The sequence below is a fragment of the Pleurodeles waltl genome, chromosome 1_1 (genome assembly GCF_031143425.1).
Source record: "Pleurodeles waltl isolate 20211129_DDA chromosome 1_1, aPleWal1.hap1.20221129, whole genome shotgun sequence".
NCBI lineage: Eukaryota > Metazoa > Chordata > Amphibia > Caudata > Salamandridae > Pleurodeles > Pleurodeles waltl.
In genome coordinates, this window is record NC_090436.1 from 783,804,885 (window position 1) to 783,829,947 (window position 25,063).

At 45.9% G+C, this 25,063-nt stretch overlaps 1 protein-coding gene across 3 annotated transcripts in view; it reads right to left on the reverse strand.

Annotated features, from left to right (window-relative positions):
* ERCC6L2 (ERCC excision repair 6 like 2) overlaps positions 1 to 25,063 on the reverse strand; it is a 1,058,011-nt gene that overhangs the window by 445,808 nt on the left and 587,140 nt on the right. The gene's annotated exons all lie outside the window — the stretch shown is intronic.

Genomic DNA, 25,063 nt, shown 5'->3' on the forward strand with positions numbered 1-25,063 from the left:
CTTCTGCTGCACCAAGAAGGAATCTTCCTTGGAGCGAAGGAGTCACTTCCCCGCATCTGCAGACATCTACAGCAATGATATCCGGCTGCGTGGATCTGCCCTCCTTTGGAACTGCATGGATCCTGCAACACAAGTGGTGGTCTGGAGTGGTTTCCGTGGTCCTCTCTGCCCTCTGTCTATTTTGGGAGATGTTGAGTCTTTGTCTCTCCTTGCAGGACAGAACCCCTGTGCACTGAGACTCTTGCACCAGACAGGCTTGTTGTCTGCTGCTCCAAGGGATCTTCAGGCCCTGAGTAGCCCCGACCTCCAGCACTTCGTCCTTGCAAGGACAGTCTCTCCTCTGCTGCTCCAGCGACGTGGGACCCCTCTCCAGGTGTGCTGATTGGGCCTCACTGCAACTTAATGTGCCTGCTGCAAGTGGGTTGCCTGTAGGGGCTGCAATTGCATCTGCTGGCTCTCCCGACTGCTGACTCTCAGCCCAGACTCCCCTCCCAAGGTCGAGTCCTCTGGACCTTGCTGGTCCTCTTCAGCCTTGCAACTCTTCTTTTGTCCCCATCCTGCATTTGCCAAGGCTTGTTGGTGGTTCTCCTAATCACTGACCACCTGCGAGCCGGCGACCAACGTGGAACATCATCTGCACAGCTCCAAGGACTTCTCAGCTGCTCCTCATCTGATCTTTTCCTTCCCCTGTTGACCCGGATCTTCATCCACAGAAGGGTGGGTAGAGGCTCTTGACCCATCTGGACACTCCATCGTGGACTGGACTTTGTCCCCTTCTTTTCTTGGTCCTTGTCTTCCAGAATCCACCTTTGGGTTCCTCTGTCCTGGTCCTGTTCTTGCACAATCCATCTTCTGAGTCCTCTTGTTAGTCTATGGGAAGACCAGGTACTTACCTCTGCTATCCTGGTCGCTGGGGGGGCAGGGGGTCACAAAGGTACTCATCTTTTGTGGTCCCGAGTTCTCCCAGCTCCCCTCCTACCACTCCATATTCTTGGGTGGAGGACTTCATTTCGCATTCCACTATTTTAGTATATGGCCTCGCCCTCCCTTAGGGCCTTAGCTATTTTCTACAATTCTTGCCAATGCTCGTTGTTTCCTATGCTAATTCCTAATTATTATTGTGTATTTACATATATAGTGTGTACTTCTCTCCATTTGAGGGACTGCCTACGAGTAGTCTAGTTCAGTGTTATTATAAGAAAGTACCTTTATGTTTCCAACACTGTGTGGTTCCTTTCAGTTGTGATATGCTGCTGTGTTACTGCTGTGGTATTGCAAGTGCTTTGCAATCCTCCTAAATAATACTTGGCTGCTCATCCACAGCTAACTCTAGAGAGCTCTGGCTTCCTAGACACTGTCTTCATTCACTAATAGGGGTTGCCAGGACCAGGTATAAGGTGCCAACACCATAGGTGTCCACAACACACCAGGTCAGGCTTCCTACAGTCAGGAGTTGCAACATAGCAAGCGCAATCTGGCGCAGGCCCCTGCTCCAGGTAAGAGCGATGAGGAGAGTGTCCAACTCTTCAAAGAAAGAGCGTGGTGGTACGATTGGGAGGTTTTCAAAGTAATAAAGAAAGAATAGCAGGAGAATCATTTTTGCCAGGGCTATCTTGCCAATGGGTGCCAGTGGAAGAATCTACCAGAAATGCATTTTAGATCAGATCCCTATTAAAATCCTGCAGTAGTTACCGTCAAAGAAGTAAGCAGGGTAGTGGTACATGTGGCCCCCAGGTATCGAAATGCCTGTGGGTGCCAGTGAAGGTGGACATTACTGAGAGTCAGATCACGTGGTGATTGCCCTGGGCATAATGGATAGACCGCTGATTGCGCCCAGTTGACTCGGTGTCCAGCAGTGGAGGAGAAGTCCTCCAGGATATGCCGGATGGGAGTGAGGTGCGCTGTGACATCTCGAATATATAAGTGCAGATTGTCTGCATAAAGGGACACCGCGTCCACTCCCTCAGCCACTGGTATGCTCCACTCTCTCCCCTCCCCTCACTGCGTAGAGCCATAGAGCTAGGGGCTCCATAGCGAGTGCAAATAAGGGGGGGGGGAGAGTGGGCACCCCTGCCAAAGCCTATAAGGAATGGAGCAGAGAGCAGGCGGCCTAGGCAAATACAGGCAGTTGGGTTGGCATATTATAGTCTTGTGTACGCCAAGAGCTTTGATCAGACTCCTACGCTGTATAGGACCTTGAATAGGAATTGCCAGGTCAGGGTGTCAAAAGCCTTTTCTAAGTCTAGCACAGGGTAAGCAGAGTTAGGGTGATGGTCGTGGACCTGGCCCTGTGTGTGGAATAGGCATTGAATACTGTGTGATGTATTGCGCCCGATACAAAACAGTTTTGGTCCCTGTGAAGGAGACCTGGGAGTTTTTTGGGAGTACCTGTCCGCTAGAATTTTGCCTAGTACTTTATAATCTGTGCCCATGATAGCTATAGCCCTGTATGAGACCAAAATGGTGGGATTTCTATCTGGTTTTGGGATAGAAATTAGTAGAGATTTGTACAGGGGAGCTCGCCGGTATATAGTGCCTCCTGGTATTAAGTTTGTGAGGCGCAAGCAAAGACGAGAAGGTACTGTAGTATTCTATTGGCAGGCAATCCAAGCCCGGTGTTTTGTTCTGGCCGAGGTCCTGAATCACATGGGTGACATCTGCAGCAGTAATAGCCCAGTCGAGGGTGAGTATGGTGGGGGCCTGGATAGCTGGGAAGTGTACGTGTGAGAGAAAGGTCTGTGGTGTTATGGCTGGGGGGGACGGCTGCTGGTTTGTATAGTGTAGTGTAGTAGTCTGTGAAGGCCTGTGGGATGTCTGCTTGGGTGTGTATTGTTACTCTCCTGGGATCCACTATATTGGTGATCAGGCGAGGCTACGGACTCCTGCCAAATAAGCCAAGCTAGGAGTCTGCCAGTTTTGTCCCTTTCCCTGTGCACCCTAGAGGCATAGGCTTTGAAGTTGTAACACTGCATATCTTCTATGAGCGCTGAAAAGACAGTCTTCACCTCCATGAATCAGGGGACATGACTCTGGGTTTGCATCAGGCCCTTTACTAAAGTTGACCAGTTTTCTCTCAGCTTTTTCTATGTCTTCATCCAAAACGTGGCACCCTCGCATTACTTTTTTGGATACAGACCCTTCTGGCTACTGCCTTGGAGGTACCCCATTCAAGCACCCTAGAAGAGGCAGTGCCCGAGTTCTCGATAAAGTAGTGACAAATGTGTTCTCTTTGTTCCTGCTGAAAGACTGGGTCTATCAGCGCCCAGTGTTACATCCATGTGCGGAAGCGGCGCATCTGTGCTTGCGGGGGAGATCAGGGTAGAGGGTTTGGATCTATCTAAGGTGAGGTCCAAGCACATATGGCAGATGGGTCTTGTGGGCGAGTTCAGTAGAGAGCAAGTCCCAGAAGGGGCCCTGGTCAGTATTTGGAACATATATGCTGCCTATGAGGAGGGGTCGGCTGTCCAGGGGACCCTCCAGTAGGATGTAGCAGCCTTCTTTGTCAATGGCAGAGTTTGATTCTTGAAACAGGACTCCATGGTGGACCCACATCATGGTGCCTCTGGCATATACAGAGTGAGTAGTGGCGTAGATTTGCCCCGCCATCGTTTTTGCAGGCACCCCAGCTCTGAGTGTATTATGTGCCTTTCCTAATTTGAGCCTGCTGCTGCTTGATGTAGCAGTACACTATGTATCTTTTCCTAGCGGGGTGCATCCCTCGGATGTTTAAAATGAGGAATCTAGTGTCTGTGAGGTGTGGCGCACGTGCGGAAGGCCACGCTAAAGCTTGGAGAGAAGGTGGTGGCTGCTGATTGGTATCATCCGAGTGTGATGATTGGTATTTCTCCGGTTGAAACTGTCTGAGCTGCTCTGTGGGGGTGCTTGGGTGAGTTAGTGGATGCATATCCGAAAGGGGTGAGGAGTAACAATCGTAGGGGGATGGAATGAACTCAATATGTGGGACCTGCCACAACAGGCAGCACGTCCAAACTAAAAATGAGCATTTACTTTAGTGTTTTGTGGGGGTGTCCAAAAGCTAGTTCTGGGCTGTCACTGAATTGCCCATGCCTCCTTTGTTGTTGGTCAGCTGAAGCCTCCGGGGAGGAAGAAGTGGGGTCCCTAATGTCCTCCCCCGGATTACACCTGATGATCCTTCGGATGAATCAGCCTAAGGAGGCAGGGGTGGAGAGGGGTGGGGGGATGTGTGTGGGGTGGTGCCGCAGGTGGGGAAGGGAAAGCAGCCAAGGAGTGGGACAAAAGGGAAGAGGAGAATGGGGGAGGGGTGGGTGGGGCTTGGGGGTAAGACCTCTACTGTTACTGGCTACAAGCAATGCCATGTTAGGTGGTCAATGCGTGTGAGGGCATGATATGTATTCCCTGAAGAGAGAGAATGGCGGCCCGAGTATATAATGATTCAAGCAGGTATGCCTGGCTTTTAGGGAGGTAAAGTTAGATTAAGTTATCTGCTGTTTGTGGTGTGACTGAGGATGGGGGTTGTGAGACCATGTGTGAATCTTGAGATTGAACAGTGTCTTTATCTGAGGAGATAATGTAAGGCCCTTTCTTGTCGTCAGTGGCTCTCAGCAGGGGTTCCAGTTCCAATGCTGCCTGGAGGGCTTTTCTTGGGTCAACAATTATTTGCTTGACATTGGGTTATAAGGACACTGAAGAGTGGGACAAAGGCTTTGATTTGGGCTTTCCCTGGCGTTGCCCTCTGGAGGTGGACGGGGCAGAGGAAACCTGAGAGGGCGTTTTGGTGGCGTTCTGTCCAGCCTCATACTTTCTGGGGGTTTGTGAAGAAGGTGGCTGTTCTGTCTTTCATTATTTTGAGTTGGGCTGTGTGCAACAAGGAGTACTGACCTCAAGAAAATAGGAGCGTTGGCGTTGTACTGCCTGGTTGTAGTCTGGAAAAAGCATGACAGTTGAACACTCCACTTGCAGGAGGCAGTCTGTCTAGCCACTCTAAGAATCGTGTTTGCCCTTGAAATGTAAAAGCTCGTCTAGCATTGGATGAGGGGGTGCCCGGGGAGAAGATGGGGGAGGGATAGGTTTGAGCCTGCCCTCTGCGTGACTGTTCAAGGAAAAAAAAGGGGGAGAATTCCGTGGCTGGAGTGAATGATTTCAACCAGGTTTCCACATATACTAGTGGATCTGCGCCCTCCGTTGCCTCCGGGAGCCCCAGGACACAAATGTTGCTCCTGTGGGAGCGACCTTCCATGTCGTCTGCCCAGTCCTCTAGTCATTTAACTCTGCCTTGTCGATCGCATATTGCAGCCTGGTAGTCTGCTGTTAAGGGCTGTAAAGAGGCAAGGTTTTTTTCGCTGTCCGTGACTTCGTCCGCTAGTTTGCTGTGGTTGCCCTCCAAGAAATCTAGCTCCGTTGTTAGGGAGCTGAATCTGGCCTCCATGGAGGCACGGGAATATTAAATGGCTCCTAGTACCTTATCTAGTTTATCTGAGGTGGACAGGGGGAACCACTCTTTGAGGGGGAGTGATCATTTGGAGACTTTAAAACCTGCCCAATCACTTTTGGGGGTCCGGAGGTAGAGTCAGAGCATAGGCTTCCAACTGTTAACAGTGGGGGATCTGACCAGACAAGAAGGCTGGGACGGGAGTAGTTTTTGAAGGTAAATTAAGCAGGGTATTTGGGGAGGCCCTCAGATGTTAGCCGCTGTTGGGTGAGGAGTGTGGCTTGGGAGTCCGGGTCGCCCAAGTGTTTTAAGTCAGGACAGCCATTCGTAGGTTCACTTCCATCTGGTGCGTTGCAGCTGAGATTGGTGGAGGATGGAACCAGGCTGGTTAGTGGAAGGAGAGCAGTAAGGCCTGATGTGGCTGTAGACCGTGAGGCACAATAGTGTTGTCCGTTGCTGTGCACCTCGATTGTGGCGCCGATGAGGGTGACCCCGCCCGTCCCAGGTGGTGAAGACTGGCAGAGCACCGCGCTCAGTTCAATTTGGGATCTGGCTAGGGTGAAGGAGGGCTGGCGAGGAAGGAAAAAGGAGGAGGGGCTGGGTTGGGGTGCCTATTGTGAGTAATGGCTCTCACCTGCTGCATCCAGGTAGAATCAACACACAAGTGTTCTGCTGGGCCCCAGCCACCCCCTCTGCAGTCAGCACCGGTGTCCTGCGGTGCCCCTTCAGGCGCCGCCCTTCACAGTGTACACTCCCTGCGTGCCTCGGTCTCAGCGCGGATGCCAGGAGCGTCTCTCATGCAAGAAGTCCCAGGCGCAGGGAGGAGCCTCAGGGCCGAGGCATGCTGTAGTATTTGGTGGAGCTCTGAGCCACCGCCCTCAGCCTCAGGAGGCAGGGGGAGAGCACCTAGCATCTCGCTCTGATGTGGCCCTCCCGGGTCCCACCACGCCATCAAAATCATGGTTGAGCTCAATCATGTGAGCCCCCGGGCCGCCCGCACTAAGTTGCTGCCAGCGGGGGCATCGAGTAATGGAGCCAAAGCCTCAGGTGCCCAGCCGGGGACGGTCACTGTGTGGGATGCTAAATGCACATTCTGTGATCCGCGACCCCTGCGTGCCCTGATCTGAGTGCCGAGGCGGGGTACACCACGTGGATGTTGGCAGCAGTTGGGTGGCGGCCAGTCCGAGAACTGTCATATCTGTTGGCTCTGAGAGCAAGGTCATCTGGCCACTTCAGGTAGCAGTGCTCAACACCCAGCAGGAGAGGATGCACCAGCGGACTGGCTTCTCAGCGCACACCGGTGTGGGGCCTGCGGGCCCAGGGGCTGATGGCATGTCCAGATCAGGCTCCCCGAAGGAGAGGATGCCTCATGGTTGGCAAGAGGAAAGAGGCTGAAGTTGTTTGCATGCCTTCCGCGGTGACTTGGAGATGATGGATGACAGTTGTTGGGTGAAGAGAAGGAGCGTTAGGGAGATGTGCCCGCCATCTTACTCCACCCTTAGGTAGGTAGTAAATGGAGTTTGGGTTTTGATATTCATTTAATCCTAGTGTGTGTAATATGTGGCCCATTCATTACATTGGTTAAGGGACAGTTTATTCAGTGTGCTCTGTATTTTGTATTTATACAATGTGTAGTTCATTTATTTAGCCGTTAAACTGTAACACAGTTCGCCTCACTGGACGTTTAAGGGATGACTATAAACTAGAGAAGAGTTGTATTTTCTTAATCAGCTTGCAGCTTTTTTCTTACATATAGAAAGGGCAGAACTTGATATGATGAACAAACTGATCCTATACTGATATTGGTTATCTATTGCACAATGAATACAATATGTTTAAGTATAGTTATTATTTGATGCCATCTACATAATGGTATGGAGACAAAGCCAAACACCTAAGCTTAGGGGATTCGTGAGGTGTACCTTCTGTATGTCGGAATTTATTTTTACAAATACCTGGGAAAGGTCAGGTTTGCTGAGATTTTGGAGATGTGCTCAAAAACACCTAAATAATTATATATTTAAAAAAGGAGATCATTTTTTTTGCAAAAACAAAAATGCCATGGGAAATTAGGACTCTCATGGTGATGTTATCCCATTATGCTCCAATTGTGACTGGAAACTTTTTTTATCATTTTAGGTGTCATCCTTTTTCCTACTGTCAACTAACTAGTGACTATTGACACCAAAGAGACACATTGGAATAGTGTGTCACCAAGTGTGATCTGTTTTTGCGGACAAACTACGAGTGGTTTTATCCAGGTTAGTATTACAAATAGGGTGATTTTATTAATATGAGACCACCATACATCATTATAATAAAGTGAGCATTTGGTTATATTACTACCTTAGGTAAAGAGCCCCCCCCCCCCTCAAATGGCTGAGTGGTCTTTGCCTATAGTACCACTACAGATTGAGTGCTGGTTAAAACAGTCAGAAAGTACTAGACCTTTATTGTCTCAGGCAGGTGGTTAGTATATTAACGTAGGCATGCAAGAATGTGAAGAGAGGTGGTGGATGACATGCTCTATTGCACTTTGAACGAATAGATAAATGATAGGTGGCATGCAAAACCAGATAGTGTTGTGGAATGAAGTTGTATTTGTATACTACGTGACACTGAGTCAGCACATATGGTTTACAGATTAGTTCTATTTATGAAGTTTTAATAAGGGTTTTTTAACTTTTCAGTATCAATGACTGTTTTTTTTAACAATGTCATATCATTTGTTCTGTTGTTTTTATATGTCTAAGTATTTTCGTTTTAATGATTATATTGTATGTTTTATTGATATTTATTTTGGAGGAGTCATACTTATGTCCTGAGGAACGTGGTATACATGTTTTAAGACTACCAAAATGCATCAACAGAATATATAAACACGACCCCACTGTGCATGGACGATTCCAATATGTCACTGAACATACTCAGTCACACCCAGTGATACATCATGTGGGAGTATATCTTCTCATTCAGAAATCGATTGGAGTACTTTTTGTTTAATTCTCCCCCTTTGATGAATGTTGTGTTATATATTTGTCCTTTATGTTATTTTTGTTAATTTGTTATACTGATTGTGTTATGTTAAAACATTTTTAATGAATGTATAATTAAATGACCAATTTGTTCTTTCAAAATTCCTGTGGCATCAAATTAGCCCGTTTGTGGTGACTGAATGCAAGTGTAATCTACAGTGTACGGAATTCAGCAAGGGGAATCACTCATATTGTCCTTGGTCACAGCCTCTAGGGCTGGAACAGAGTTACAACAATGATGCATTTTCCCTGAGCCAATGGTCTTTTTGTTTGTGACAGCCCTTTGAAGTGCACTCAATTTTGTTTCAGTGGATGCAAAACATATTTCAGCATTGGAATATAAGAGTGATTTATAAGCAGTATGCACTGTGTTTCTGCCATTGAAAGTGTCGTAAGTATAGCCAGTGGATCATGCAATGATGTGCATCACCAGATTTGTTATGCTGACACGACTGTGTAAGTGTCTGGGTGCAAGCATGTCAGTTTTCAATGATCTGAGTATTTGTCTGTGTTCTGATGCCCAATGTGTACTGGAAAAATCTGGACAAAGTAAATTATACAATGGTTTAAGCTGCTGTACATAATCTGGTATGTATGTTCTACCAAAATGTAGAAAACCTAACAATGACAATAGTTTCTGTATAGTGTTTGGTTATTGTAAAAGAGCACATTTCTCTAAGAAGTGTAGGGCAAGGCTTTTGCTTTCATTGACAGTTGGTATCCCAAAAACAGGACACTAAGAAAAGCAATTTTTGAACATTTTATTTGTAGCCGTATTCGGCAAATCCAAAAACTATGCATTTCACTCGAGCTGTGTGTTTAAGTCATCATCTGTCATATAAATGTCATCTACATAGGACAATGCTTCACAATCAATTTCATGCAAAACTGACGTTATTCGGGCTGTTAGCATTACAGGACTGTTCATATACCCCTGAAGAAGTTGACAAAACTGTGGCTCTAAGCCCAGGGCACTGAAGGTGGTTAGATCTCTACCTTTAGGTACTATATTTTGACAGCAAAAACCACTGGAAATGTTGAATGTCATTTTGATTTTTTTTACGGACTATACTGTTCTTTAGAGACTTACTGTGTGAGTTTTGGATTGCAAAGCTGCATGTGTGACTGTCTAAATGTCTATAGTCTAAGACTATACGATAGGAATGATCTGGTTTCATGAGAGGAAAAAATAAATATTCATAGAGGAGACCAAGGGTTCAATTACTCTCTAGTGTTCAAGATGTGAGAGAAATTCCCTCAAGGGAGCCTCGCTTCATGTTTAACAGGGTATTGTGATTGCACTTGTGGACCTTAAGCACATGGATAATATATGGTAGGGGAAACCTTTATCCCAACTGTTAGACCTGCCATCCTTGGCATGGTTTCCCTTGTCTTTTTGCCTCAGCTTCCTGTATTTTTGACGGTGTGCTGGATTTTGTTTTTGATGTTTTTTTGCACTCTAGGCACTTTACCACTGCTGACCAGTGCTAAAGTGCAAGTGCTCTCTATCTAATTTGTGATTATGATTGGTTACACCTGATTGTCATATCTGATTTACTAGTAAGTATCTTGTAAAGTGCACTATAGGTACCCAGGGCTTGTAAATCAAATGCTACCAGTGGGCCTTCAGCACTGATTGTGCCACCCACTTCAGAAGCCCTGTAAACATGTCTCAGACCTGCCACTGCAGTGTCTGTGTGGGAAGTTTGGAACTGCTAGTTTGACCCGGCAAGTGCACCCACTTGCCAGTCTTAAACCTTCCCTATTACTACATATAGGTCACCCCTAAGGCCCAAGGCAGCCCCACTTTTAGAAAATGGGCATTTTCCTGCTTAATCATCCAGTGTGTCTGCTTGGCTGCTGAATCCACGTCTGGGTCAGACTGACAGTTGGGCTGTTTGTGAATTCACTTTAGACAGTGACACAAAGGGAGCTGAGGTGTATCCTGATGGGTCTTCCTGGGCTAGAGTGGGAGGGAGGAGCTGGAACCTGCACTTGAAAGGGCTGTGCCGGACTTCACACAATACAGTCTCCACCCCCTAGTGTGAGGCTGGGGCAGGGCCAGGAAGAGGCAGGGTCTTGTGCACTACAAAGACGTTTTGAAGTTTGCCTACTTCAAAGACAGAATGAGAATAAGTATTGGACTGCTGACCCCACAATTTTAGAACACTTCTGGATCAAGAGGAACCTCTGCCAAGGGGAAGAGCTGAAGAGCTGTGAGGAGGAGTATTGCCCCTTTGATGTGTGTGCTTTGCTGGGTTGTCCTGCAGTTGCTGCTTCTGCCTTGGAGAGTACAAAGACTGGACTTTGCTGTGTATCCTGCTTGCGAGGTTTCTCCAAGGGCTTGGACTGAGCTTGCCTCCTGTTAAGAAGTCTCAGGGACAGCAAAGACTTCACCAGGCAGCACATGGGCTCTCTTGCTGAGACCTGTTGACTTGCCAAGTGGTGCCACATCCAGTCCCTGGATCCCTGACAGGAGATGCTGGCAGAACCTGACTGAAAATCCACGCACATGAGCAGAGCAGCAGAAAAATCCAAGCAGCAACTGGCTCGCAACTTAAAATCGTGACAGTGCCTGCCTCGTGGCTGCAGAAATTGACACATGGCCAGCTCAGCAGGGATTCATCGTTACCATTCGTCCGAATTTTCCACGCATTGTCCCTGGGTGCCAAATCTTCAACATCACTGAGGCTGCTTGTCTGAAAATTGACGCATCCCTAGCAAGCGAGGAAAAAATCGACACATCGCTTGCCCGGCGGAGAAAGAATCGACGTAAGGCCTCACTTGCAAGTAAGGAATTGACACATCGCTTGCTTCTCTGACACATCTTCGTCCTTGCGGCTTTATTTTTGACGTATACCAGGTACTTTGTGCTAAAACAACACATCCATTGACTCTTATGGATTACGACTTTTTTTTCTTTCAAAATCATTATCTCTTTTTGTGTATGTTGGATCGTTGTTGTTTTAGTCTTGTTTGATTTAGATAAATATTTGCTATTTGTCTAAACTGCTTTGGAGTCATTTAGTAGTATTTTCACTGTGTTACTGTGCATGTTTGTACAAATACTTTACACATTGCCTCTGAGATAAGCCTGACTTCTTCTTCAAGGCTACCTAGGGGGCGAGCAGGGGTTATCTGAGTTGTGTTTCTCCCTTACCCTGACTAGAGAGATGGTCCCTACTTGGACAGGGTGTAAAATGCCTGCTAACTAGAGACTCCATTTCTAACACCAACCTACATGATAGAGGTATAATGCCAGGGATTGGCCAAGAGCCCAGTCTGCTTCAGGAAAAAATAGAGAGAGTGAGGGCAGATTTACATCTTCCTCTTGTGCGACCTTCCTAACAAATTCAGGTGGCCAGTTTACATCAGCCAGGAGAACGTCATACGTGTAGGTTAATTTATCCCAGAAAATCACTTTGATGGTGTGCGGTATGTCACTCATAATTTGAATGTTCAATTCATATAATCTGCCAGGAGTGCCTACCTACTGACCTGGTGTTTCAACACTTACAAATTTACTAGTTGCTCTCGAAACCATAAACTCTTAAAGATTCCGGCAACTACTGTTACCTCTGCTGCACTGCTAGTAGTGTTAATGCTCATGTCTTATTCAGAAGGAGTGTTCTCAGTATGTATGGAATACTTAACAGGAATACCTACCACTGCATTCTTTTGAAATTGGGGTTTTTGTTGGGGAAGTTTTTCTTCCTTTTTTATGACGATGTCAGATGAGCATTGTGAGTCCATTTTCGGATTCACATACTCTACATGCCTGCGCGCGGACCGTCCTCCTGCCTCAGGGCCTTTGTCTGTTGAACCCCGAAAGGAACGAGTAGGATGTGTCTTAGTATACAAATTGTAACGCTTTTTAGTGAGCTCCGGTTGCCGAGATCCACCCCGTGTTTTCATTTTATCCTTAATTTTTAGTTTGTTCCTGCATTTTTTAGAGGGCTCTGGGGCCTGTTTAGAAGTGTCTTGGTCTGATTTTCCTTTAAGGTGCGGCTTATTAGGCCCGACTTCTAAATTATATCGACCTATAGATGTATAGGTGTACCCATTAATATTTGGCAACTCAATTTCCTGATCTTGTATAGGAACTTGTGTGAATTGTTGGCGTACTGCCAGTGATGCTAACATGTTTCGGCCAACTTCCTACTGCCTAACAGGTCACGTGCCCTTCTTGAGGGCACCTAGACCTCCCTACCTGCCCTCTAGCTAAAGGGTGGTGAATCGAAAGAAGCCATAAGACTCTCCTACCTATTTTATGTACTTGAACCAAATCAAGTTTCCCATTAAGGTCCCATTGGCTCAGAGGGGGTGAATGCTTTCCTGTAGTCAAACGTTTGTCAAGGGTACAGTATTGTGTACTGTACCCATGTACACCTCTCCTTGACTGCGCAGGAACAACATGCCCTTATCCACAAGAACCGCCTCAACACTACTCCAATTTATGTTAGAGTTCAAATCACATCTATTTAAAGAACACTATATCACAATGCAGTAACAACCCATTAAACAGCTACCTCTCCTATGACATGTTGAGTGTATGCTTGCCTATGACCCTGTAAGTGCTTCACTGCCTTTTCAGCTAGGTTGATACATGATGAAAAGACAAGTGTGCCATTAACATGTGGTGGCTATCTGTTCAGCAGTGTCACAGATAGATACAAAGGGAGAAAGTTTTCTCTGAGAAATCCATTGGCGACTGAAAAACAAAGCTGTGACCCTCCTTATAACATTTGAACTGCTTAACTAATATGAACCAAATTTGCCACTTTGACAAGTCCTCCATCAGAACTGTTTCATCAACTTTGGTGCAAAGTTATCAAAGGAAGCCACAGTTATTTATGATCCAGAAAAGATGTTTACTTTGAGAGTGAAGTGATACCTGAAATTACAGAGGCATCACTGCACCTCTTTTTCACTTTACAAAACTGTAAAAATGAAGTTATGTTATAAAAACTTGAAACAGCCTAAAAATATGCCATTTTAGCACCACGAACCATAGCTCATGCCCTAACATGCACTTCTCATGACCTCACACAACATTACTGATGGCATCTTCAATTAGATTATCGATTACACCACTAACAACATCACAAAGGACATCACTGTTGTGGACACATATTACTTCTCAAAATGGTATCACAATAACATCAGTACATACATAACATAAACAAATGTCAAAGCACAGATTGAAAGCCCTTACCTTCTCACACCACAGACAAGTACTGCCAGATGTATAAACTATTTTAGTAACATACTCACAATATAATCTACATTAATGGCATACACAGATTTCAGTTTTGACCACTCCTAACTGCATAAATGGCTTAGTCAATACTCCTTGAGAAAACTGTGAACTGATTTCACGACTCTAAACATGGAGAAGGCATAATCTTAATTCAGCTCCTGAGGCAGACTTTGCTAGCTCCTAATGGAGCTAGAAAACTGAACATGACTTAACAAACAAGTTACTTACTACCTTCAGTAATGCGTTATCAGGTAGAGACTCTATGTAGCTACAGATTCCTTACCTTAGAATTTTCTGCAGGTGTCACACTGGATCCAGAACTTTTTCATGAGTAGTGCCCTGGCACGCCGGCGAGTGGCATTGTTCAACTGTGCATGATGTCGTCAATGTTGTCTGGGCAGAAGAGATGTGCGTGGTGCCCATACAGGCGCCATCCCAGCACGCTGTCATCAGTTTCTTTTTGTGACTCTCCACACTAAAAGTGTGGAGCCACAAAGAACACTGACCAGTGGTGTGGAAAACTAGGGCCCACAAAGGGAAAAAAACCCTGTCCCTATAACTCTGTTAGAAGAGCAGGAAGGATGGGAAGGTGGGTAAGAAATCGGCAGCTAGATAGATTCTCTCCCAGATAAGGCGTTATCGAAGGTAAGTAACCTGTTCATCTGGTAGAGACTTCAGCCCGCAGATTCCTTACCTTGGAATCGATGTCCAAGCAATAACTCCCCAGAAGTGGTTGTGCGAATCAGTATCACACTAAAAAGTCCTGCACGACTGAGCTGCCAAAATGCCCGTCCCGACGGACAAGACTGTCCAGGCAGTAGTGCTTGGTGAGCGTGTTCATAGAAGCCCGCGTCGCTGCTTGGCAGATGTCCAGGACTGGGACCGTGTGTTCTAATGCAGTGGTTGCAGCCTTAGCTCTGTGGAATGAGCATGCAAACACTGAGGGGATGCTTCTTGGCTAGTGCGTAGCCAATTTTAATGCAGAGCATGGTCCATCGAGAGCTAATCCATTTCTGCACAGCCTTCCCCTTCTTGGCTCTGACACATTGCTGAAACTTTTTTGTGAGGTCAAGGTAGAATCACAATGCCCTTTTTGGGACCGGTCAATTGAGTCGGTCCTCTTCTTTAGAGGGATATGGCAGATCATAAAATGTAGGCAGGGTAATGGATTGGCCTTCATAAAAGGGAGTGGCAAACGTCATCAGAAAGGAAGCTCTAGTGCGAAAAACCAGCTTGTCTGGAAAGGTGGTTAGGTACAGAGGCTTAGATGACAAAGCCTGGAACTCACAGACCCTTCAGGCAGATTTAGCACCACTGGGAAGACCGTCATGATGGTAGGAACCCTGAGAGAATAGTTGTGTAGTGGTTCAAAGGGAGTGCATCTCCGAAAAGTGAGTAAGAGAACGAGGCCCTACTGAGGTATGATAAAGGGTGAAGGTGGAAAAGGTTGGAGATCTTTCAAAAACCTATTTACAACAGGTGAGTTGAACTGGGATGGATGACCTGGCAACTGCGGAAGGGCTGACATCGCAGAAAGATAGCCCTTTAAGTTGCCCAAAGCAGAGTCCTGACAGGCAAGAGAAACAATGAATAGAAGGACCTGAGAAAGAAGACCAGAAAGAGGGTCAACTTGCTGTTCTGAACACCATGCCACAAACTTACCCCAGCGACAGGTGTATACTGTCTTGGTGGAGAAACACCTGGCTGCCAAGATAAAATTGCAGACTTCGGGCGGAAGGGGGAGCATTGACAGGTTCGGGTGCAGAACCCTCTCCTGCTGCTGCAACAGAAAATCCTACAGAAAGGGCAGCCTGATCGGAGAACCGATGGCCATGTTCAAGAGCTCCGGATACCAGACTCTCCAAGCCCAGTCCAGAGCCACAAGAATGACTTGAACCTGATTGTTCCTGATATTCTTGAGAACTCTGGGCAGGAGTGGTATGGGCGGAATACGTACAGAAGGCCTGGGCTCCAATCGAGACAAAAGCATCTTCAAGCGAAAGCTGCCTTTGGAAACTCTAGCATGTTCTCTGCAGTGACAAACAGATCTAACCAAGGCTCTCTTCACTGCTGAAAAAGACCTTGCACCACCTCCAGGTGGACACACCATTTGTGGTCCCTAGACATCTTTGCCTGAGTTTGCCTGCCCTGACATTCAAAGAGCCCGCCAGGTGTTGAACCACCACCTGACGTTCCAACCATGTCCAAAAGTGCAGGGCCTCTTGACAAATGGTCCACAACCCGACTCCACCCTGTTTGTTGCAGTACCACATGGTGGTGGTGCAGTGAACACCTGCACTAGCCTTCCACTGATGTAGGGTAAGAAGGCTTTCAATGCCAGTCAGATCGCCCAGTGTTCCGACAGATTGATGTGGAGACCAGATTCCACTGGAGACCATAGGCCTCTGATCTCCAGCTCTCCCAGATGCCTCCCCATCCCAGGAGTGGTGCATCTGTCACTACTGTCAGATCCAGCTGGGAAAGGGAGAGGGGCCTGCAGCTGACCCAATCACTGTTAGTTAACCATCATTGCAGCTCCTGCCAAGATCTGAACCATGCTGGAGAGAATCCCCTGAGAATGTGCCCACTTCAACTTCAGGTCCCACTGCAGAGACTGCACATGCCATCAGGCATGTGTCACAAGCAGGATGCAGGAGGCCATGAGGCCCAGCAGCCTTAGAGTCAGTCTCACCAAAACCCAGGATAGATGCTGAAATATCTGTATCATAACCTGAATATCCTGGACTCGCCATTCGGAAGAATAAGCCCAAAAATGCACCATGTCCACAAGAGCTCAGATGAAAGGGACCGTATGAAAAGGAGTCAGGTTTGACTTCACCACATTGACAGCGAACCTCGTGCAAATGCAGGAGATCCGTCGTAGTATGGAGGTGGGAGACAACTGACTCGGGCAAGCCTGCCTTCAACAGCCAGTTGTCGGGATAAGGGAAGACTGGTACCCTTGATTTCCGCAGATGAACTGCAACCATCGTCATCACCTTGGTGAACACCCGAGGGGTGCTGGTAAGGTAAGAGACTTGAGCAAGCATAAGTATTCTGAATCTTTCCTAGGTTAGGACGAGGGCCTCCTTCCTTTTTGGGCACCATAAAGTAACAGGAATAACAACCACGACCTACGCATGGGTTGACACTCTCTCTTTGGCTTTCATGGCCAAAAGAGCGCCACTTCCTGGTTATGTAAGGAAAATTAGTCCTCCGTCAGCCTGTCCCAAGTGGGTAGCATGGGCATAGGGGTCAACACGAATGTAAGGGAGGACCCCTTTCGGACAATCTGGAGAACACAGCAGTCTGATGTTATCGACCTTCAGTGGTGCTGATGATAGCGTATCCTGCCTCCCACTGGGTGCCCATGACAGTTGGACGGCGAACTACAAAGGTTTGGCGGTTTTGTCTGCTTCTACCTCTGGCTACTCTACCTGGGAATGGTGGTGGTGGGGGGGGGGGGGGTACTTCGTCCTCTGTGACCCAGAGGCTGGGAATCTTGTGTGGTATGGAGGCTCGTTGGGTAAAGACACAGATGTAAGGCCCTTACGTGGCCCTGAAAGGAGGGAAAAGAGAGGTTGGCGGGGGTCATGAAAAGGTCCAAGGACCTGGCTGTAGCTCTGCTATCCTTAGCGACGGGAGTCAAAGGGCATGACAATAAGCGAGACTTGGACATTCCCTCAAAAGTTAGTCGTTCTGAGCCAGGCATGATGTAAGGCCATTGAAGAAGATATTGCTCTGGCTAGCGGGTCGGTTGTATACGGCCCACATCTGATCATGAACTTGGTTGTATCTTTCCTGTCTGCCATAGCTTGTGAGGGTATGGCCCTGGCCTCCTCCGGGAGCATGAGCAGCCCCTGTGCAGCTGAATCCCGCAGTGCATGGGAGTAACGGCCAAAAAGGCACATGGTTTTCATGGACAGTAGTGCAAGGCTGGTGGAAGAAAATATCTTCTTGACTAAGGTTTCCATCCTCTTGGATTCCCTATATACTGGTGTGGAAGGGAATGGACCAGGATTTACAGAGAAAGCGGAGACTTGGAGCACCAATCTCTCCACGATGGGGTGTTGGGTAAGGAAGTTGGAGTCCTCTTGAAAAGGGCAATGGAGGCAGGCAACTGTCCTTTAACATCAATTCATTGTGGTATTGGTTTGAACCATTTTGACTGGGACCTTTAATTACTTTTTTCTAAAGTTAGTTATATGTAACCTAGTGACAGTCACCACTAGGTAGTTACAGTTAGGACCATGTTTCCATGGAAAAAGCATTTTTTGACTTGCCTATATTTATAGCACCGTTTGATGAATCTTCACAAAATTTTCCCAAAAAAGTGTGCCGGTGATTCTTGTTGCGCATGGAAAATTCCAGGTGATATGTCAAGCGGGGGCTGAGATAAAGGGGTGGGGGTCATAAAAGTTGTTTCCCACATTAATTCTCATAGGACCTTTACACACATTGTACTTTCACTCATTAGGTGTAAATCCATCCAGTAGTTTAGGAGATATTAAAGGGAAAATAAATTTCTATACCTAGAGTGAGGACTTCACGAATAATGATGAGCTCCTGCACGGCAAATGCACACCTCTAATTGGCTGCCAACATTTCAAACCAGGATGTGTTGGCAGCCATCTTGTGACCCAGCTTCACCCGAGCCCCTCAAAAAACAAAACTGTAAAATAAAACAGAAGGGTCCAGGGAAGACACAGCCTGACCCCTAAGCTCTGGTGCTGGGTCCCTCCAAAGCTGAAAGGCACTTTTTAACATTTTTTCACCACAATCAGAGATCCGGCAAAAATAAAAAATAATTAAAACGAAGTGTGGGCTCCGTGCTTCTTCATTTTGAAGTCCCCAGGTGGGCCAAGTCCCAGGGGCAGTGCTAATTTAATATGGGGAGATGGGCGCACACGCCCCCCTCCGCAGGCCAAGGGACCCCCACAAGGGAGTTAGCCTGATTTTTAACTGGGGAGTCCGCTGCTGAAACGATCCCCTAACTTTGTGATCCCTGACAATTGTGATAACTTTGTGACTTCTGGGAATTTAATGGTGGGAGAATCTTTTGAAAAAAAAAGTTGCTTTTAAATGTTTTCAGGTGCCAGATATTTTTTTTTACTTTGCACACGCACCTCTACCTCACTTCCTGATTCCCGGGGAAGCCATACAGCCTCGCCATATTTGTTTTGGGTGCTCTAAACTTTTTCTAAGTGCTTGCAACTTCCCTATTTAAATTGCTACATGATGCTGACGCACAGCCGACAGCCTGATTTTTAACTGGTGAGTCTGCTGCTGAAACAATCCACTAACTTTGCGATCCCTGGCAACTGTGATAACTTTGTGAATTTTGGGAATTTGATGGTGGGAGAATCTTTATAAAAAGAAAGTCCCTTTTAAGATACTTGATATTTTTTACTTTGAATTGCACCTCTACGTCACTTCCAAGTTCTACAGGAAGCCATACAGAGTCGCCATATTGGTTTTGGGCATTCTAGTCTTTTTCTAAGTGCCTGCAACTTCCCTAATTAAATTGCCACATGACATGGACGTGCAGCAGGTGCGCCGAAGTCGCGCCAAAGGCAAGCCCGTCTGCGCCCACCCGTGACCGGGATGCGGCCAGCACCAGCCACACTGTCCCTTTTCCACCAAGTACCCATATGTCAGCAAACTTTTTAAAAACTTTTAATAAAGCTACTTTACACTGTGATAGTATTATCTTAAGCGAGACAGAGGGTCCGGTTTCTTGTATTAAATGTAAAGCATACTTTGGGACATTAGATCCCTTATTTCTAGAACCTTCACCGGCTCAAAAGACTGCACACTGCAGGGTGGCCTGATTAATGCCAACAACCTCCCTAAACATGCCCAAGAAGCCTCCAACCTCATCTCAGAGCTGCAGGTCGACTTCTTGTTCATTACTGCATCCTGGTTAAAGCAATGGGAGTAACCCAGATATTGCTCTTGCTCTTCCCCAGGTTACACTATCTCCAGTCGTGACAGGTTTGTTCATCAGCGAGGAGGGCTTGCTATTATCTTCAGAGACACTTTCCAGGTAGACATGTTCAATCTCAGCTCACTAACAAGAGTTGAAAGTTTAGGATTCAGCTCCGCCCAATCCTTTGTGGGAGCTCTGATCTACCGTCCACCTGGCACAAGCTCAATGTTCCTGGCCTCACTAGGCAAAGCTTTGTCTCCCTTGGTTCTATGATATTCGGATTACACAATCTAGTTTCAGGACCTATTCATTAAGGCGGCCACACACTTGACTCTATCTGCACTAATAACGCCAATCTAGCCGTAGAAGGGTTCCATTTGGCTGAGCTATTCAGATCACGTTAGTTCCCTTTAAATTCATCTGTGAGCAGGGTAATCAGCCCTTCCCAGACCGTTACATGGTTCCCTCCACTACTTACAGGTGGAGAAAGCTGGCTATGGATCCCAGATTCTCAAAATCTCTACTTAAATCTACTCCCACCCTACAAGGGAGAACTTCCGATAATGTTCATTCCTTAAATAGGTTGATATGTCAAGCAGCCACCAGATTAACATATTTTACACCGCAGAAGAAAAGGCCAAAATCTTTACCTCCAGCCCCTTGATTAAATTTGGCTCTGAGAGAGCAACATTACTCAAAGGGAACTGGCGTGAGGCATTTGATTCAGACGTTTTGGTGCAATTCAGAACGGCACTAAAAGTCTATCATAAGCAGATCAAGACAGCTAAAAAAAGCCTACTATTCCACCCAAATATAGGTTGTCAAATTTGATCAAAAGCTTATTTTTAAGATTTCAAGCTACTTCCTTAAACCGAAGGCACTGGACAAACAGATCCCGCCATCTCAGGCATTATGCGACCATATTTTATGTTACTTTTTTGAGAAAGTACAGTAGACAAGAAGTAAATTTCATCACACTGGGTCCCCCTTCTAGCGGTATGGAGGCAAATGAACCTTTGAGTGAAAGTACAAACACATTGATGACTTTTCAAACAATCTCATTTGCCCTGTCCCATTAGGCCATTAATCACCCAACAACCCCTGTCCCCGCCTGGTCCTTCAGAAGTTGGTAGACATAGTCAACCCAGTGATCAATCAAATTCTTATCAACTCCCTGGAGACAATAGAGGTCCCGGTAGACTGGAAGTTGGCAGTAGTTAAACCTTTAAACAATAAACCTCTTGCAATTTCCCTAACTTTATCTAATTTATGCCCTATATCTTTGCCGTCAATTATGAGTATAACAATTTAGAAACTGGTTCCCATCCAACTATTAGCCTTTACAGAAAGGGGCAATGTACTTCATCCCGTCCAATCAGGTTTATGCCCAAAGCACTCAACTGAATCAGCTCTGCTGAAAATTGCAGACACCTTAAAACTAACACTTGATGAGGGGAAGAATGCTGATTTTATTAGACCTATCGGCAACATTTGATACCATCTCCCATTACATTCTTCTCCATTGTATCAGAGAGTGCAGGATTGAAGGGGCGGCTTGTTCTTTGATAAACTCATTTCTCACCATTCGTAAATAGCTGATTAAGCTGGGCACCTAAACATCGGAAAGAGACCACAGTCACCACCGGAGTTCCACAGGGCTCTTCACTAAGCCTAGAGTTGTTTAATACCTACATGGCTCCTCTAATTTCCCTTATATCATAATTTGGAATAGATACGATCTTAGATGAGGATGATACCCACTTGGTATTATCATTAGATAAATCTTCTCTGGGATCAGAGCTGAACTTTAAAAATTGCTTGGCTGCCATTATCAAGTGAATGCATGCTAACCACCATAAGTGTAACACAGATAAAACCAAGATCCTGCTACTTGGCAAGGCAAATGGCTTTGTTCCCTCTCTTTGGTGGCCAGATGCAGCCCCTCCCATCTACCACAGCAGAGGTTGTTAGAAACCTGGGAATTAAATTTGATTATCGGCTGTTGTTTTGGCCTCCAGCCCTTGCGGTTGCAGGTACCTGGTTAAATTTAATAAAATCTTTGAAGAAAATGTTCAATCTTTTGCCCCTTATCGCCAGGAAAATGGTAGCATGTGCATTTATCACCTCAAGGTTGGACTATTTAAATATCCTGTATGCCCGATCCTCCAAACAGGTTATACATAATCTCCGAGTTATACACCATGCTGCCGCCAGAGCAGTTCTTAAACTTCTGGTAAGATTGTCCACCTTCGGAGCTTTGAAAACCCTACATTGGCTGCTGATCCATAAGAGGGTACTCTACAAAACTGTCTTGATGACCTTTAGGTCATTCAATGAAACTGGCCCGAAATTTCTCAACAGAAGGCTCACTCATTACACCACTAGTAGAACCCTGATATCCTCCCAGGACAATCTGCTTAAACCACCCCTTTTTAGACTGAAAACGAGAGGAGGAAAATCTGGAACTGTCTTCGGGGCTAAGGCTTGGAACTCCCTTCCAAGTCACTTAAGGCTCATCAATTCAGAATCAGCATTCAGAAAACTGTTCAAGACATGGATCTTTGGGATCCCTGATTCTCTATGCTATTCCCTTATTATGTGAGTCATCATCTCTCTGTTGCATTGGGATCTCTCTTCCCTACTTGGCTCACCTTTCACATATACTGTCTGTTACAGCACCAGGGTCCTCCTATGGGAGTGACAGTTGCGCTATACAAACAATCAGTTCAATTAAATTCACCTCCCCAAGGTTTTACAGCCCCCACTGCCCCGCAGCTCTTCCCTGGGCTTTATACAAACATGATGTGGGGGCGCTGCATAGCCCCGGGGACCATCACCTAACCCAGGGCTGTGTAATGTTGGATGGGGGCCCCATGGCCCCCAACGAAGAGCCAAAGATGGCCCTGGGAACCAGCACACCCCAAGGCCACTCCAGGACATAGCTGTTTGCTTTTGCTTGGTGGGAGCTGACAAGCAAAAGCAAACAAAGCCGGCTTTCTGACAGCAGGAGCTGTCAAACAGCTCAGCTGACTTTTCATCTGTCTTCTCTACACGCAAACATGCATGCAGGGAAGACATAGGAAAGCATTGCTCCCAGAAGCAAAGAGCTGCTATTTAAAGCAGCTCTCTGCTTCTGGGAGCAATGCTGGCTCTTGCAGACCCTGGGGGGCCTTCAGGCTCCCCCAATGGTCCAGTCACTCTCTCTCTTCCATCCCATAAAAAGATGGAGAGAGAGAAAGAGAGATTGGAGTCACTGCATGGTTAGACCATTGCAATGACAAAGAGTAAGACCAGGAAGATGTTTGGTATAAACGTTAGTTACATTTGGATGCAGAGAATAAGAGAGCCACTGCTGGCCGATTCTAGGATCGCTTGGCAGTGTATTTGTTTATTTACTAGCGTTTTCACTGTTAAGCCTTCCTTGTAATGGAACATTAACGTTTCTTTCCTCTCACATGTGGGTTACATGTCATAGGTATGTCTGGAAACAGTCCATCAAGGAGGCCACAACCATCTACAGTTTTTTTGCAAAATTGTTTACTGCAAATATTACACATTGCTATTGTCATTGATGTTATCAAAGATGTAATGAGTGCTGTAATTTGTCGGGTAATTAGCAGTGCATGGCGAGGGCATGAGCTATAGTTACCTTAGGGTATGAGTTATAGTTACTTGAGATAACTACGACAGGTGAAATTCTATGGTTTTGTACGTTTAAAATGTGAGTCTAACTATAACGTCCCTGAAACCTTTGTTTTTTTTAAGTGAAAAAATAATATATATATATATATATATAATAATAACTGCTGCCACAATAAACCTTTTCAGTTGATGCCAGCTAATTAGATTGCCTGGATCTTTGAATCATTTGGGGACCTGTAGATCCGTTATTAGACGGAGGAAAAAATGCTCTCTCTGCCAACTGAATTAATTTATTTTTTTAAATTAAAAAATGTACTATCCTCAGAGGATTCGAGCATTAGATCTGTGAACTACCAGTGCAAATATACTTTACTTCAAAGATTGTACATCATTTTCATCGATATCTCATAACCTAGTTAACCGATCTTACACCAAGCAAACGAATTTTACTAGCCTGAGCGAATGTGTGTTTTCATGCCTAGTATAATATAATTCTATGCAGCAGCTTTTTACCACCATAGCAGAACACACATTTCCTAATTTTGTTAATATTAAAAATGCTACTTTTTGAACCTCACTTTAATTTTCCTCGCCTTGCCGGAATGCACAATTAACACTTAAATACTTGGTTACTTATGCTGTTTGAATGCAAAGTTCCTTGCAGAATGATCAGACGTCATCAACGTTATAAGCAAACTAAAACCAGATTTTCAACGAAAAAACAGACGTAACCATAACAACACAGTTGCTATTGGAGTTCTTTAAAACAAAGTACCAAGAGTACATCAATCCTAGGATTTTTTATTGTTGCTGAAGTATACAACTGTGTCAGAGAACGTTAGGAAGGCTGCAGCACATTAGAGCCCGACAGATACATCATCTGTACCCTGAGAAAGAGCAGCACGCAGCCGCCTACGGCCCAGAGTATTAGAGAACACCAGTAGTCAGTTCCCTGTTGAGATCAAGAGACAGATTTATTCCATTATGTTCATGAATTGTCCAACAAAAGAGTCAAAGTACCATACAAACAGAAATCTTCAGTCCTGTAACGCTCAGTTGGTATCCACCTCATGTTTAAAAAACAATCTAGACGTGGCGGTGCCTCTTTCCTCGTACAAGCAGCTACAATATGGAAAAGCTCTGAAGTATAGAAAATGAACCTGTCTTCCGTAAATCCCTGAAGACTCATCCCTTCAATATGTACTACCCCTCCCCCCTCCACGTTACACTGGTTGCAGCACCGGGACACTCGTTCTGGGTAGCTGTTCGCTTTACCAATAACATAATTAATTATTTCATTCATTCAATATGCCAATGGTTACCACCTCGAAGGATACAATGTTTCTAATCCGAACCTTTCTGTTACAAACCACTGTTAGCGGGTGTCTTAATCCCTATGCTTCAATGGAAGCTAGATAAAGGTACACATTCAAAAAACCCTCATGCAGCTACATTAAATACCATGGAAATGAGCTGTCCGGTCAACGCGGTGTAAGAAAGCAATTCTAGCAGGGCCCCAGAAAACGATCAATGTGGGCTGCTGTAGTTTGTTGCCCGCCATCAGCAAACAGACATAGTATGTTCTCTTGGCAGGAAATATCATCACATGGACAGGAGTGCAGAAGTATTATATATATGCCTGAAAGTCTCAAGCTTGAATCCGACAAGGTCTACCCTACCTTCCTTCCAAGGCCAGTACGCTGAGTACCTCTGAACTGACTAATCAACACCTACTATTTGGAGTGCCTAAAACCTACAGAGGTGCGGTATCCAGAGCTACATGAAAA